This window comes from Canis lupus, chromosome 1, assembly GCF_003254725.2.
Source record: "Canis lupus dingo isolate Sandy chromosome 1, ASM325472v2, whole genome shotgun sequence".
In the NCBI taxonomy this organism is placed as follows: Eukaryota; Metazoa; Chordata; class Mammalia; order Carnivora; family Canidae; genus Canis; species Canis lupus.
Window position 1 is genome coordinate 25,609,088 of NC_064243.1, and position 15,317 is coordinate 25,624,404.

The 15,317-nt window shown below is 36.8% G+C and overlaps 1 pseudogene; it reads right to left on the reverse strand.

The window, feature by feature from the left end:
• Positions 1-6,382: 6,382 nt before the first annotated feature.
• LOC118352154 (pantetheinase-like) overlaps positions 6,383-15,317 on the reverse strand; it is a 33,873-nt pseudogene continuing 24,938 nt past the window's right edge.

Here is a 15,317-nt window from a genome sequence, read left to right on the forward strand (position 1 = left end):
ATATCACCAACCAAAGCAAAATGATGAGGATTCAAAACCATTTTACTGGTAAGATCCTTCCTTCCATTCTGCTACACAGAAGATACCAAAGGTTTATAAATGTCATGTTCAGTGGGAAAAAAATAAGTTGGTTGAGGCAAAAATAAGGAATAGCAAAGTCTCAACAATTCCACTTGAATTTTACATTTGCAGCTGTTGCCTACTGACATAAAATGAAAGCAACGTTGTCAGAGCAAGAAATCATATAAATAAAACTCTCTGCAGGGTTATCATAGGCATAACTGGTTGTTACTTGGAAACTATTCCAGAGATGTCTTAGACTTAAGGAGAATTCTCTGATATGGAGAGCCTTCTCCTTTCTTTGATTTTTTTACTGTAAATACAGCAAAGATTTTATCTGAGGTCTTTCCACTTTTCATTATTCTCAGATGCCCTAATGTTTCTTTCCATTGTAGAGCTCATCTTTTCAGTGAATGGTCATCAATGAGCCCAAGTTTTCAACAGCTAAGCAAATATGACCATGCCCAGAGATACTTGTCATTGAAAGGACTCAAACAAACCAGATCTTCAATGCATAAAAGAATGTCTCAACTTAAGGAATTTTTAGCAGACAGGAAAAAGGCATTGGTTTAAAGAATGAGACTTCAGGTCCCTGAAATCACAGCATAGCCTAGGCATTGTCTGGGACTAAGCCTTTCCTGCATAGGCCATGCATATGGTCAGTTGGGCAGCACCATTTCTATTGTGAAGAAAACTGATTCAGCAAACTATCATGGCCTCCTGAAAAGTATTCCACAAGAAGATAAATGTCCTTTATTATCATTTTTTAAAGAAATTATTTTATTCATTTTAGAGAGACAGAGGGTGTGTACATATATGGGCATTAGGAAGGAGCAGAGGGAGAGAATCCCCAAGCAGACTCCCAGTGAGTACAGAGCCCAACTCAGGGCTCCATTTCACAACCCATGAGATCATGACCTTAGCAGAAAACCAGGAGTCAGTTGCTCAACTGATTGAGTCATTCGGGTGGCCATACTATCTTTTAGCAAGCAGAGCTATGTGTATTACAAGATTCAACTGTAATGTCAACTGCTGACCCTCCATAGAGTTGAAAATCTATGTATAACTTTTGACTTTCCAGAAACTTAACTATTAATATCCTACTGTTTGACTGGAAGTCTTACCTATTAACACAGTCATATAACACATATTTTGCATGTTATATGTATTATATATTGTGTTATTACAATAAATAAGCTAGAGAAAAGAAAATGTTATCATGAAAATCATAAAGAAGAAAGATTACATCTGCAGCAGTGTATTCGTCCAAAATGTGAGTGTAAGCAAACCCACACAGTTCAAACCCATATTGTTCAGAGGTCAAATGTATTCGGGCGTCCCAGGAAGACTTTTATTTCTTTTCTTTTCTTTTATTTCCCTCATTATGCAGAGAACTAGAAACACTCTGATTTATAAAACGTCTTTGGTGGAATTTAATTAAAGTGGCTCAATTTCCCAGAGTGGCATTGAGACATTTCTGGTGGCATTGAGACAACTGAGTGTAGAGCTTGCAGTATAGAGAACCAGACAGGGAACAGAACTCTCTCCCCATCAAAAAAAAAAAAAAAAAACCTTTATACAATTTGTCAATTTCTTGGCTGTATTAGCAGACAGGGTATAAGTAGTGGATATGACAACAATGTCTTTTACTAGCCTTGAAAAAGACATGCAGCAATCCTTGGGTGTGGAATCTAGTAGCAAGTCAAGTGACTCTATAGAAATCTTCATACAGTTCTCTACATCAGTGCTAAATACTATATCTCAGGCCACTTATATCTAAGTATCAGCTGAAGCATTTATATTTTATGGGCCTAGCTTAGCCCCTGGAATTTAGAAACCCAGTAAATAATAGTTACAGAAACTAATATTGTATGGAGCCCAAAAAGCAAAGTGATACTTCAAAAATTGTGTTCAGTTCAAAGCCCTGAGAACAGACCAAATGCTAGCAGGTCTCATAAATCTCTTAAAACTTTTTTCAGAAAATAGGTTGATAAATAAAATCATCCTGATGACACCAACCCTGAATATTTTCATAACTATTACAGGGAGGAGTTTTAGAGGATTGTCTGGATATCTATTCTTTGGCCACGACAAATAGAAGAATGGAATATAGGGGAATTCAGCTTCTACATTTCAGGAAGGATAGTCTTTTTGAACCTATCCTAAGACACTTCACCTTGAATGTTAATTTCTTATTGAACTGGAATCTCTGACCCAGGTTTTGCATGCACTTGGAGCTATAGGGGGCAGCCTTTGGGTATTTATACTCGATTTCTTACTGCCCGCCCCCTCTGCCCAAGGTCCCAGAACAGAGGATGACCCAGTACATCTCTTTTAGTTTATTTGTTTTCCCATTGGGAGGGGAGAAGAGGGATAAACTAGGGCAACAATTTACAATAGTGAATTTCCCACAGTGTGCTGTTTTCTAGATAATTTTTTCCATATTCATCTTGATATTCAGAACATTTCAATTATTTCAATTTTTTCCACTTCCACTATATATTTTTATAGATTATTAGAAAAAAAATCCTTGCTGATTAAAAAAAAAAAAAAACACAGTTAAATAAATATGCTGATGTTCTTAAGACCCTTTTCCCAAGTAGTGTCATTTCATGAATTAATGATCCTGGAATTTATGCCATTTATACTATTTTACTTTTCAGTGTATATTCATTCTCTTATAAAGTAGGATTCTAAGAAGTGAATATAAAAGTGACAGGTATATATCTGGAGAAGATAGTATTGCCACAAATGAGTTAATCCAATCAATTTGAGCATCAGAAGCAGAAATCATTAAATTATTTAATCTTTGTTATAGAAAGTAATTGTAGAAATTGCCCAATACCTTTCAGATATAAATATTGGGAGTATATTTGATCCTTGCCTCTTGATATTCTCACCTTTGTGTGATTCACTCCCACATCATACCACTGTTGGTCTGTGTGACTAATAGCATATGACAGAAATGATATAACTTCCACAATTAAGCTATAAAAGACTGAAATTTCCATCCTTTCATCTCTGTTTTTCTCTCTCTTTCTACTTCTATTCTACCTATCTCATCACTCACTCTAGGAGATGCCAGTTGCATTGTTGTGAAAACTTTCAGGCAGCCCACGCATAAGGAACAAAGGCATCAGCCAACTTCCAGCAAGAAACTGAGGCCCATTAACATCTATGTGAGTGAGCTTAGAATCAGAGTCTTCAGCTCCAACAGAATTTGAGATGACTGCACCACACTGGGCAGGTTGATGACAACTTTAAGAGAGACCTTAAACCAGAACATCCTGACTCGTAGAAACTGTGTAAGATAATAAATGTTGTTTTAAGCTCTTACATTGACAGTAATTATCCAGTGCTACAATGGATAGCTAATATAATTGTCAAAATTGAACAGAAAAAAGCACGCAAAGTTTTTGAAGCTTTAATACTTTGAACTTATCACCACTACAACAATTTTCTTCTTTAAACTGAACTTGTATGATGGTATTAGTGCTTGCCATGATGATTGCTGTTCCTAAATTCCCAGGGGTTTATTTTCTACTGGGTCTTTTTTTGGAAGTCAGTTAATGTCACCCAAAAATCACCAGATGAATTTTACTCAAATATTTATTATAGTATTTTTTAAGAAAAACACCTGCCACAAAAATGTTTATTTCAAAATGCTGTATTGCTGGTATGGATCCCCGCTCTCTTTTCCAGAAGGGCATGTTTTGTACAGCATTGGGCAATTTCAGGGCTATGTGGATTGTCTACCAGTTGAGAGATGCTTTGAATTAAAAAGTGTTCTTCATTTCACTAAATTGTATAATGTCAACAGATTCTGCTCTTACTGAAAAGGAACACTTAAGGTCAGATTAATTACATGATTTCATCAATGTGATTTTCTGATTTCCAAACTCCAGAAGATTTTCAATGTCTGATGGTTTCACTATCAGTTCATCACCAGTGCTTCTCTAAGAGGATCTAGTTGAGTCTTGGGGAACCTGGCTAGCTAGATATCCTTAACCAGGTAACCATTTTGTATAAGATTCAATTTGTGGTGGAAATACAAAAGAAGGGGATTGGAATTTGTATTCGTTTGCTAGGGCTGCCATAATAAAGTACCATGGATTAGCTTAAACAACAAAAATTTATTGTTTCAAGATTCTGGAGGCTAGAAATATAAATCAAATTGGTATCAGCAGGGTTGATTCTTCTGAGGGCCTCTATCCTTGCCTTGTAGATGTCCATCTTCCTTTGTGTTTTCATATAGTTTCCACTCTGTGCATGTCTATGTCCTAGTCCTCTCTTCTTACAAGAACACCAGTGATATTGGTTTAGGGTCCACCCTAATGCTGTCATTTTACCTCTTTAAAGACCCTATCTTCAAATATAGTCACAGTCTGAGGTGTGAAGTTCAACTTCAATATATGAATTTGAGAGGGCACAAAATTCAGTCTATGAGACTTGAAATATATTGTTTGGATAAACTAAAAGAGCAAATAAGTAAAATCATTGGAAGACTTAAAGCAGAGCTGAATAAGAGATATGTTACAGTACAAGTGGGAATGGATTCAAATTTATAAGTGACAAGGCTCAGAAATTGTATAAGAAATAATACAAGAATCAGGGGCACCCAGGTGGCTCAGTCAGTTAACCATCCAATTCTTGATTTCGGCTCAGATCATGATCTCAGGGTCATGAGATTAAGCCCCACATCGGATTCTGCACCAGGTGAGGAGAATGCTTAAGATTCTCTCCCTCTGCTCCTCCCTCCCACTCATGTGCTCTCTCTCAGAAAGACAGAGAGAGAGAGAGAGAAGAGAGAGGGGAGGGAAGGGAGAAGGGAAGAGGGAAGGAGGGAGGGAGGGAGGGAGGGAGGGAGGGAGGGAGGGAGGGAGGAAGGAAGGAAGAAGGAAGGAAGGAAGGAAGGAAGAAAGAGAGAGAGAGAAAGAAAGAAAGAAAGAAAGAAAAGAAAAGAAAGAAAGAAAGAAAGAAAAGAAAGAAAAGAAAGAAGAAAGACAAGAAAGAAAGAGAAAAAAGAAAAGAAAGAAAGAAGGAAAGAAGATTCAAGAATCAATAGCACAAAACAGTAGTTAATCATGGAGAATTTCCATGATTCCATGTGTGTATTTAAAAGAGCATCATTGAATTATGCAGAGGAAATAAAAATTACAGTTAAAAAGCATATCAAAACTATCATAAAATACTACATATGGCTTAAAGAAATCCAGAATGAACAAGTAATCAGAGCTGGGTACAGATGTAGTAAATACCATTTTGAAAAAAATAGATTCACTACTTGTAACATTTAACTTAAGAAAAATCACTTTGAAACAGGCTAGTAAGTTTGCCACAGGGGAAATTATCAGATAGTATGTTCATATCAGTAGTTCTCAGTTGATTTCCAGGAAAATTTTGAAAATAAAAACTAATATGCATTCTCTCAGAATTTTAGAACATATTAAATGCAAAAAAAAACAAAGACTTTTGTGTATCTTATAGTAAATAAATATCAATCATGTTCAAAAATTATCTTCACTTATTTGGGGCATTAATCTACTTAGCACATTTGGTTGTAAGTTAATCAGGGTAATCTTTTGTGTGTATGTGTATCTGTGATGGCATATCATACAAAGCAAATAAAACGATCTTATTCCTCCTTTTATGAAAGAATTACAAGACAGACACTTAAGGCAATTTGCCCACTGAGATGTTTTAAAGGTTTTCAATACTAAACTCCATTGTTACTTAACACTTCAGAGCAGGAGTCAACAAACTGTTTCTATTAAAGGCCAGGCAGTAAATATTTGCAGCTTTTCTGGCCATAGGGTCTGTGTCATAACAACCCAACTTCAGCACCATAGCATAGGAACAGCCATCAACAATACTTAAAGAATGCGGTGTGTTCAATCAAGCTTTAGGTATGGAGACTGAAACTGAGTTTCAGATCATTTTCATGTGTCACAAAATATTATTCTTCATTTTACTCTTCTTTGGTTTTCAACCACTTAGAAACTTTCTTAGCTCACAGGCTTCACAAAATCAAATTCAGTAAGTGCTTGGTTTAGAACCACCCTATTAATATGCTCGTAGGCTGATAAAATAGGCAAACACTACAGACATACTGAAAAATGTGCAAAAATGTGAAGAAGTGCTAATAGATTCCTAGGTGCAAGCCTAGTTGCCTTCTAGAGTACATTATTGCTAGGTATGGAGCCAAAACCAATTTGCTAAGGTTGAGTTCACTGATTTTCTAACTGAAATATGCATGGTGGCTAAGCCATGAGAAAATGTTTACACTTTAGACAATCAGAAGTAATATAACTTTAGCAATAAATATATCACACGTGCTTTTATTGTGATAGTCACACAGTTATAATAGCTAGCACACATACCAGACCCAGAAACTTGCCTAAGGACTTTAAATGTATTCAATTATTTAATTCTCACCCCAAGAAATCCTGTAAAATATGGGTAAAACTGTTACTCTCATTTTATAGATTTTACTTTCAAAATTCTGTCACAGTTTATCCGGCATCTATTATCTGGGGTGTGTGTGTGTGTGTGTGTCTAAAAAACAGTGAACTATATATGAAAATATACTTGTATTTGCTTGTACAAGAGACCATGACCACTGTTATGGTCTTCATTCTTTTCTCATCCATCATTTTTTAAATTACACAAAATAAAAGAGAACAAATGAAAATATTCTACCAACTTAATGAGCACACAATTGGTATTATGACTAAGAGCATTACTCCTGGTACTTGTGACCTGGGATCTGATGAAGCCTTTAATGTCTGGTCCTTCTCATATATTCTCCCAAACAAAGTCACGGTCAAGAGGGGTCCAGATAGTGGCTTCATGCTAAACAACCGTCCGTCACTTGACACCTAATTAAAACACAGAGGAGTTGACTGAGTCTCCCTGTAAGTTATACCACCCCAAAACAGCTTCTAAAATTCAGTACAACTAGGTGAAGAAACAATAAAAATAATGTTGTTGAAATGGTATAGAGTATAAGAAGAATCAGAGCCATGGAATCAGCACTGATTCATTTATTATTGAAATGGCTATAATCAATATCTTATCATTTACTTATTTGAAGAAGTATTCCATGAGTCGACAAGCCTGCCTAAAGCAATGGGTTTGTGAGTATCTAAGAGAAATCTGGTCTAGTCCTCTCAGGCATAATAGGCTCCTCCAAGTGGACAGAGGGGATTGATTGAGGGGATTTGAGCTGAGCCTCTGCCATCTCTGCCACTCACTCACCACAGTCTCCCAACCTGTTCATTGTCCCTAGTGCCCCACAGTAGCTGTTCCTACAAGGAAGGGGGAATAAAAGCAGAACCCACAGGAATGTCAAGGGAAGAATATGGCTGGGCAGAGCTTGTATGTTAAGGAAATATTTCTGGACTTTCAAAAAAGTGATAGCTTTCTTGCCTATTTCAGCCATTGTCAGATTCTCTCTCCTCAGCTGTTCCTTCTTTCTTTTTCACTCATGAATCACAGAAGGCCTTCCCCGCACAATGAGAGGAATTCTCTTTAACTTTGCTAAGCTATCACTGGCCAAAAGCTGAAGAGTTTCCCTCTGGTGGGGCCAATCCTGAAACCCTGCTTGAATCTTCTTCCTATTCAACAGATCCCAAACAGCTCAGCCTCTTTCCAATAGTCTCCACAATAATATATAAATATATTATTTAATTAATAAATAGTGTGATATTTGTAAACACTTAAGAAGGTTTTGTACTCAAAAAGTGTTTCCTCTTACATAAAATGAATTGTCAATATTAAGCAAAAGTTCTTACCTGAAATTCTCCGGGTGCAAGCTGAGTTTCACTTAGCAACACCTCAGGGAAAACATACTGGGTTCCAAAAGTACCACTGAGGGAAAACATGTCAAACCTGGTAGAAGCAGTTTCAACTGCACCACCACAAGTATGTACATGTGCTGTTTTACACTTCAGCAGAGTACAAATCTAGGAAAGTAATGCAAACCAGTAAGCCTTAAGCATATACCCTCCAGAACTAGAAATCATATCTATGCCCCTTTGTTTGATAAAATACTTTTTTTCCATTACATTAATCCAGTTCATTGATACATAGCTACTTCAGCTAGTAATAAAAATAAAGGACTTCAGACCCTACCTAGTGCTTTCTGCAACTCACAGTCAAACAGATTAAATTTCTTAAAGAAATGATCAGACACCTCATCTTAGCTGTGAACAGCTGTACCCTCATCATTCTCAAGCTAGCAATGCTTTTATAATCAAATATTCTATTTTTTAAAGGATATATCTAGACACTATAATCTCTACATTTTTGCCTATTTGACACAATAAAAGAACTTTAAAGTTGTAATGAACCCTAGAGTTGATCTAGAGGCAATCCCTGTGAATTGGAAAAGTCATATACGTTATATCTAAGTAAGAACTGACACAGTTCTCACTGTACTACATAGTTATACTAACTACACTGGCCTGCTACATACTTATTGAATGTAAACTTTAAGTATTGAGTCATCTCTCTGTGCAGATGCAAAGTCCTCAAAAGGAAGATCCTATTTATTTAACTCTATCTTGCTGCATCTTCCAAGTCTTATTTCAAACCACCTTCACCTCCTGCCTGACTAAAGCGGTCCCCCTGCTTCTACTTTTGAAGTTGGAGAATAAATGCTTTAGAGCAAATGTGTTAGATGGGATACAATTAGATTTCAGGTTAAGGTAAAATGAATATATGCTCCTATTTTATTTTCTTGACATCTTACTGAAACCAACATTAGGTTTTTGTTTGCTTGTTTTTTTAAGACATAAACTCACAAGGACAGAATGGGAGGATAGATCATGGTACAACGTTGGAAGCTGGGGTGGTTGATGCAGAAGAGGCAAATGATTTAGCAGACCTAAATAGAAAACCGAGTCCTAAACTGGCAATGGGAGAGCCAAGAATCAACCCTATCTACACTGCAGAATACTCAGAAGATTCCATTACTGGAAGCACTAAGTGCCCCAGGAGCCAGTAAAGTACTGGCTAAAGTAAGGAAAATTGTGGGAAGTTAAGGATGCCTCAGATACTGAGTCCCCCATCATGGATGTGCAACTGTCCTTACCTTCCTCCCATAAAAGGTGGAGCATTTATTTCCAGAAAGGTAAAGCAGATTATGTTTAGTGGAGGTTTTAAATAACCTAGTTGAAGGGGATTCATGAATGAAACCTATAAATGTTGTGACCATCTCCTTCCCCCAGGGCCACATCCGGCAAGGTCATTGCTCCCACCTGGCTCTCTAAATGCTGCCAGCAAATAATTAATCCTTTAGAAATAAAATTGCCAGATAAATACAGGAAAGGAGTCTTGTTAAATTTGAAGTTTAGATAAACTAAACTACCAAAAATAGTTTTCAGTTTAAGTATGTCCCAAATATTGCATGGAACATACTTGTATCTTTTAAAATATTGTTGTTTACCCGAACTTTGAATTTACCAAGCCATCTTGTATTTTAGTTTGCAAAATTAAGCAACACTATTAAGGAAGGGAATTAGAAGAATTTTAAAACCTGAGTAACCTGACCCATCTCAAGAGGAAGTCTCCAAATATACTTAACTCAGGGATTTCTTTAACAAAGGGCCTGGCTAGTTATTCTCCAGTGAAGCTTAAAATTGGCAAGTATCACTCCTATGCTCAACTTTCAGTCAGTTTTTGGTATGTTAAAGGGTAACCCTATCTATGAGGAAAGCTTCTAACATGAAAGGGAGAGCAAAACAAGTAGATAAAGGGAAATTTGAGGGGAAAAGAAAGTATTTAAGGGGAAGAAACTCCAAGGAAAAAAAGATTTCCTTAATAGCCTCAGAGAGTTAAATACTGTATCCAGAAAAACATCAGCAAAAAAGATACAAACAAAAACTCATAAAGGAAAAAGTAATTCTTCAAAAATAAAAACATGTCAGCAAAATTAAAGACTCAATGCAAGCCTTGGAAGATCAAGAGGAGAAAAACTCTCAGAAAGCAAATGGAGAAAATGAAAAGAAATAGCAAAGAAAAGTTTTAAAAAATTAGAAGACCAATCCAAAAGACACATGTCCCCGATAACAGGAGTCCCAAAAGAAGAAATGGAGGGGAGGAAATTCTAAAAGATTTCTGAGAAACCAGGAGGAAGAGAGATACATATACAAAGGATCAGAATCAAAATAACTCAAGAATTCTCATTGTAGCAATACAATGACCTTGATTTCCATACCTAGGGATATACTCTATTAAATATGAAAAGAAAGGCATTTTCAGTCTTTTAAGTTGAAACATTTCATCGCCCACTCACTCTCTTCCCAGAACTTAGAACAAAGGAAGTGTGTGGTATTGTGATTTATAGTAAGAAATATATATTCGGTCTTTTTCTAGTTCCTGACATAGAAGGCCCTAAAATCCTTGGAATTTCCTTAGTGATAAGAGGGGGAAATGTGAAAGGAGGCACTTTTTTTATTCATAATGAGCCTCTTTCCACCACACCTGAGTGCATGTTAATGATGAGATTTTTGGAAAGCCTTTAATAACCACAGAATGGAAATGGTTACCATCTGGTAAGAGAGTTGGAAATGTAAGCCTCATCATTTACACCCCCATCTCTGGGGAGGAGAGAGGAGCTGGAGGTTAAATTAATCACCAATGATCAATGATTGAATCAATTGTGTCCATGAAATTAAGCCTCCATAGTTACTACTAAAGTATGGGGTTTAGAGAGATTTCAGGCTGGCAAACAAGAATGCCATATTTACATGCCAGGAAGGTGGCACAAGCCAAAATCTCCATGGGGACAGAAACTCTTATGCTTGGGACACTTCCAGATCTTGCCCTATGTATCATGTGCTCGATTGTTCGTATGTATTCTTTAAAATGTCCTCTGTAATAAATGGTTAGTAGTACATAAAGCACTTTCCTGGGTTCGATGAGCCATTCCAGAACATTAGCAAATCCAAGGCAGGGATATGGGAACCCCTGATTTACAGTCAGGTCAGAAAGCACCTAGACTTGCCACAAGTCTCAAGCGGAGAGGGGACCAGACTTGTGAGACCAAGTCCTTACTCTGTGGACTCTGCACTGGCTCCAGGTAGATGGTGTCAGATGTAGGCTGCTCCTTCTCCCACTCTCCCTTAACAACTGCTGTAAATCTTTATCCAATATTTTACCATCTTCTACTCTAAAAAATGATACAAGCACCTTCTTTACCCACGTCCTTAAAATTCACTCTAGAATACTTGGAAAATCTTTGTGGCAAGATGTGAAGTTATTCTATCCTTATTTCCTTTAATTTCTCTTCTCTCAGTTAAGAAATAGATTTTGGTGTTAGAGATTTTTCTAGCATTAATTATCATCACAGTTAGACTATAAAAGATTATGAACATAATACCAAAATCCCTCATCCTCAATCCCAAGATCAGACTTCTCTAAACATAAAGGCTTTGTAGCATTTGACATTGTGACCTAATTTGAACTAATATAAGGCTATTATGTTTTTAGTTAAGCTATTTAGGGTAAATAGTCCCATGTTTTCCATCAGTCATATTAACATGTTTGATTTGGGTGCTTGCCCCAGATTCTGCTGGTGATATTGGGTACCATGGCTCCAGGTGAATGTTCCATGAATACTTCAAACCAACATCCAAAATGATCTGAGCATCTCCCCACTGCCACTCAATCTGCTCCCACTCTAGCATTCTGATCTGTCAGAGCATTATATTCACCCAGCTACTCTTGCCAGAAACCTGGCACACTCCGGTTGCCTCATTCTGCTTTCCTATTCTGTATCAAATTAACTACTAAGTTAAGTTTTCTAAATATGCTTGACCCCAAACCTGCTCTTATTCCAACATAATCTTGGTACAGGTCCTGATAGGACTATGCTAGTAATCTAAGTAGCCTTTTTGCCCTAGTTTCATCATGCCACAGTGATCTACTCAACAGCAGATCTGATAACATCATTCCCTTGCTGAACACCTTCCAACAGAAGACTGTCACCCAGAAAATAAAGTCCAAACTTTAGGAATGACTGGTAAGATTCTGTCAAATGTGATCCTGCCTCTAGGTTCATCTTCCACCAACCCTTGTTTCTTACATTATGCCTTAATAACAATGACCTGCATACCCTACTTCTTTACACATCCACACACTTGCTCAAATTCCATTCTGTCTAGAATTTCCTTCCACTCTTTTCATTTGGATAAAAGCATAAGTCTATATATCATGTCTCTGGAAACTTCCCTGAATCTCCAGATTAGGCCAGGTAGAGCTTGTTCGTATTCCTACAACAAAATGGGATTCTAAGTTCTATTACATGCCACCCTGTATTGACCTTATTTATTCATATGTCTATCCCTGCTACTAATTCTTCAAGAGAAGGGCCTTTACTTATTCATCTTCATATCCAGTAGCACTGAATATATACCTACTATGCAGTAGGCACTAAATAAATGTCCAAATGAGCAAGCATTGGTAAAGTGTTTGTCATATAGCAAACAGAATATTGTACAATGGGTTTAGGTCCAGCACTCAATAGTTTTCAGTCTTAAATGAGTATGTGGATAATTTCACATAATATGTCCTTGATAAAGCTGAGCAGGATGTCTGAAGTACCTAGACCAGGTAGGGAGGTGGGAGTGGTGCTCAGAAAGTGCCAGGGCAGCCTTCTTGGTGAGACAACACTTGAAAAGCACTGTGAATGGTGAATAGGTGGGCCATCATAGATAAAGAGAACCACCTGTGCACACATGCATAGGGTCTGCAGATGCCCACACAATGGGGAAGAGGAAAGGTCTCAATATGAGAGAAGCCGAGGGCACATGTGAGAGAAGTGAGAGAAAGACAATGGAGACTAGGAAATACTACATCAAGTTTTGAGTATGTTTTGTTAGGAATTTGATTTGCCCACTAGAAGACAGTGAGGAATTTTAAGCAGAGAATAAAATAATCAGAAATGGCTTTTAGTAATTTTTTAACTAGTAGGGAAATGGATTGGATGGGGCTGAAATGTCAACAGGAAGCCTTGAAATGGGAAGATGTTAGGGAAGGGAGAAAGAATGGAGAGGATATGAAAGTTGTTTGCTCATAGGGGTCACACCTCACCAGGCTATAATAGTTCCCCCTTAATGTTGAGGGAAGTGAACTATCTAATACATATCTCAGAGGTCAACTGTCAATGTCTCCAGGACATACTTAGTGTCAAGCTCTTAATGAAACATGCAATGATAAGCTTTAGTGGACATATCAAAAAAAAAAAAAAAAAAAGGATAAATTTTATTCAGGAAGGAAATAGGAGAGGTTAACAACCATTAAGTCCATCTGTAACTTAATTATTATACATTTTAAATACAGGTACTGTAAATAAATCTTCTGCCTTTTCTCTAGCCAGTTTCAAATCAGACTGACAACTAGGATTTTCAAGTTTTAGCACAATAAAAATTCAAGATGCCCAACTAAACTCAAATTCAATAAAATTTTAGTGCACATGTATCCAAAAAATTGAGGCCTGCCTTATAAATACAAAATAATTCATTGTTTATCTGTAATTCAAATTCAACTGGGGGTCCTGTATTATATCTGGTTAACTTCCTGTGACCAAAACAATAATTACCTGGTAAATAATACCTCCCTTTCGACAAACATGTAGTCCATCAAACGCCCCTAGGGCATAAACTTCATCTGTTCTCTTTTCAGACATCTTGTAGCTTAGATGACAGCAGAGTTTTTTCTGACAAACTGTGTAATTTCCTGTGACTCTTGTGAGCTCCAAGAAGGTGAATTCATCAAAAAAAGCAGTACCTGTAAATTCCTGATTTTCTGTTGGGAATGCTTTTATACCACTGCATAAGAAGTCCAATTCACCACGATAGGGTGATGTGTATAAGAATCCAGTTTGTGAGAGGAGAGTTTTCCCTCTTTGTCTTCATATCATAATGAAATGCTCTTGGAGAATCGGGTGCATAGATGCCACTTCCTGAAAGTGATGTTGGAAATAGCATTTAAAATAGAGAAGTGAAATGGAATTGCATAGTTGTTATTGTTATTTTAAACTCACATTACCATTTACTCTAAGTTATATGCATCATTAATTATAGTAAAATATATTGAAAAGGACATCAAGTGAGAAAATCAAAGTATGATACTAAGAGGCCAATAAGAAAAACTTTCATGTAAGATGGTGAATTTTTGAAGGGAAAAAAAAAGTATACATATAAATGGAAAAAAAAAAACAAACCTAAATAAATCTACAAAACAATTTGGATTGAGACTGATTCTACAGTATGTCACCAGCTAGATATGCAAAATTAAGAAAATATTATATTAAGGAGTATACATGTTAGCTAGAAAAATATTTTTTCTTGTACTTTTTGATTACAAAAGTTTTAAATTTTAGAGCTTACACATTACCTGTCATTCTTTTGAGGTGATGTATTGGATGAGAGATTTGACTCCCATGCCCATTGCCCAAGCTGAGTGGAATTGAATGCTGATAAATGTGGCAAAACATTCATCCATGCTGTTGGGAAGACTATGGTATCCACATGGAATCTTTCACCAGAGTAACAGCAGGATCATAGAAGAGTATATCAAAGCATGTGAAAGCCAAATCTTCCAAGAGATGGTGTCAAAAGTCACAATCTCAGGTTTCTTGGGTACATTAGATTGATTTTCTACAAAGGTTGTGCTGTAGAAATGGAAGATGAAGTGGGTAAAGTCTCTTTTCAGAAGTTGGCCTGGGTGTTACTGTGCCTGAAAATGGTAAAGCCAACATCTCTTAGTGCCAATTTAATCCATGACCACTGTCTTCACAGGAAAAAGTGTAAAGAATCAGAGATTACTACAACTGATAGGAGCCTTTGGTTCAATATCCACATTTTATAGATAGTAGAAATCCTTAACTTAAGGCCCTCTTGAATCTTAGAAAGACATAGAGTGAAATAGATAACTTCTATTTGCAAAGACACTTAACTCTTTTCTGTGGAGAAAGAACTTTCTTTGCTTCTTTCTCTTCAAACCAAGTCTATCTGGTAGGTAGTTTTTCCTTCTAGTCTTGACCCAATGCCAGGCATGTCTTTAAAAGGGCAAAGTCTAAAGGCAACATTATACGTCAATGCAGGTACCTCCTGCTGTTCCATACACTTCCACAGATATATTCCTGTGTTCCTAAATGCATAGGAAGCCTCCTGGGCCTCTTCATAGGAGCTTACACACCTAATCATTACTTACTATGCTTTGTCTCTAGTCTGCTTCTGAAGTATACTTTT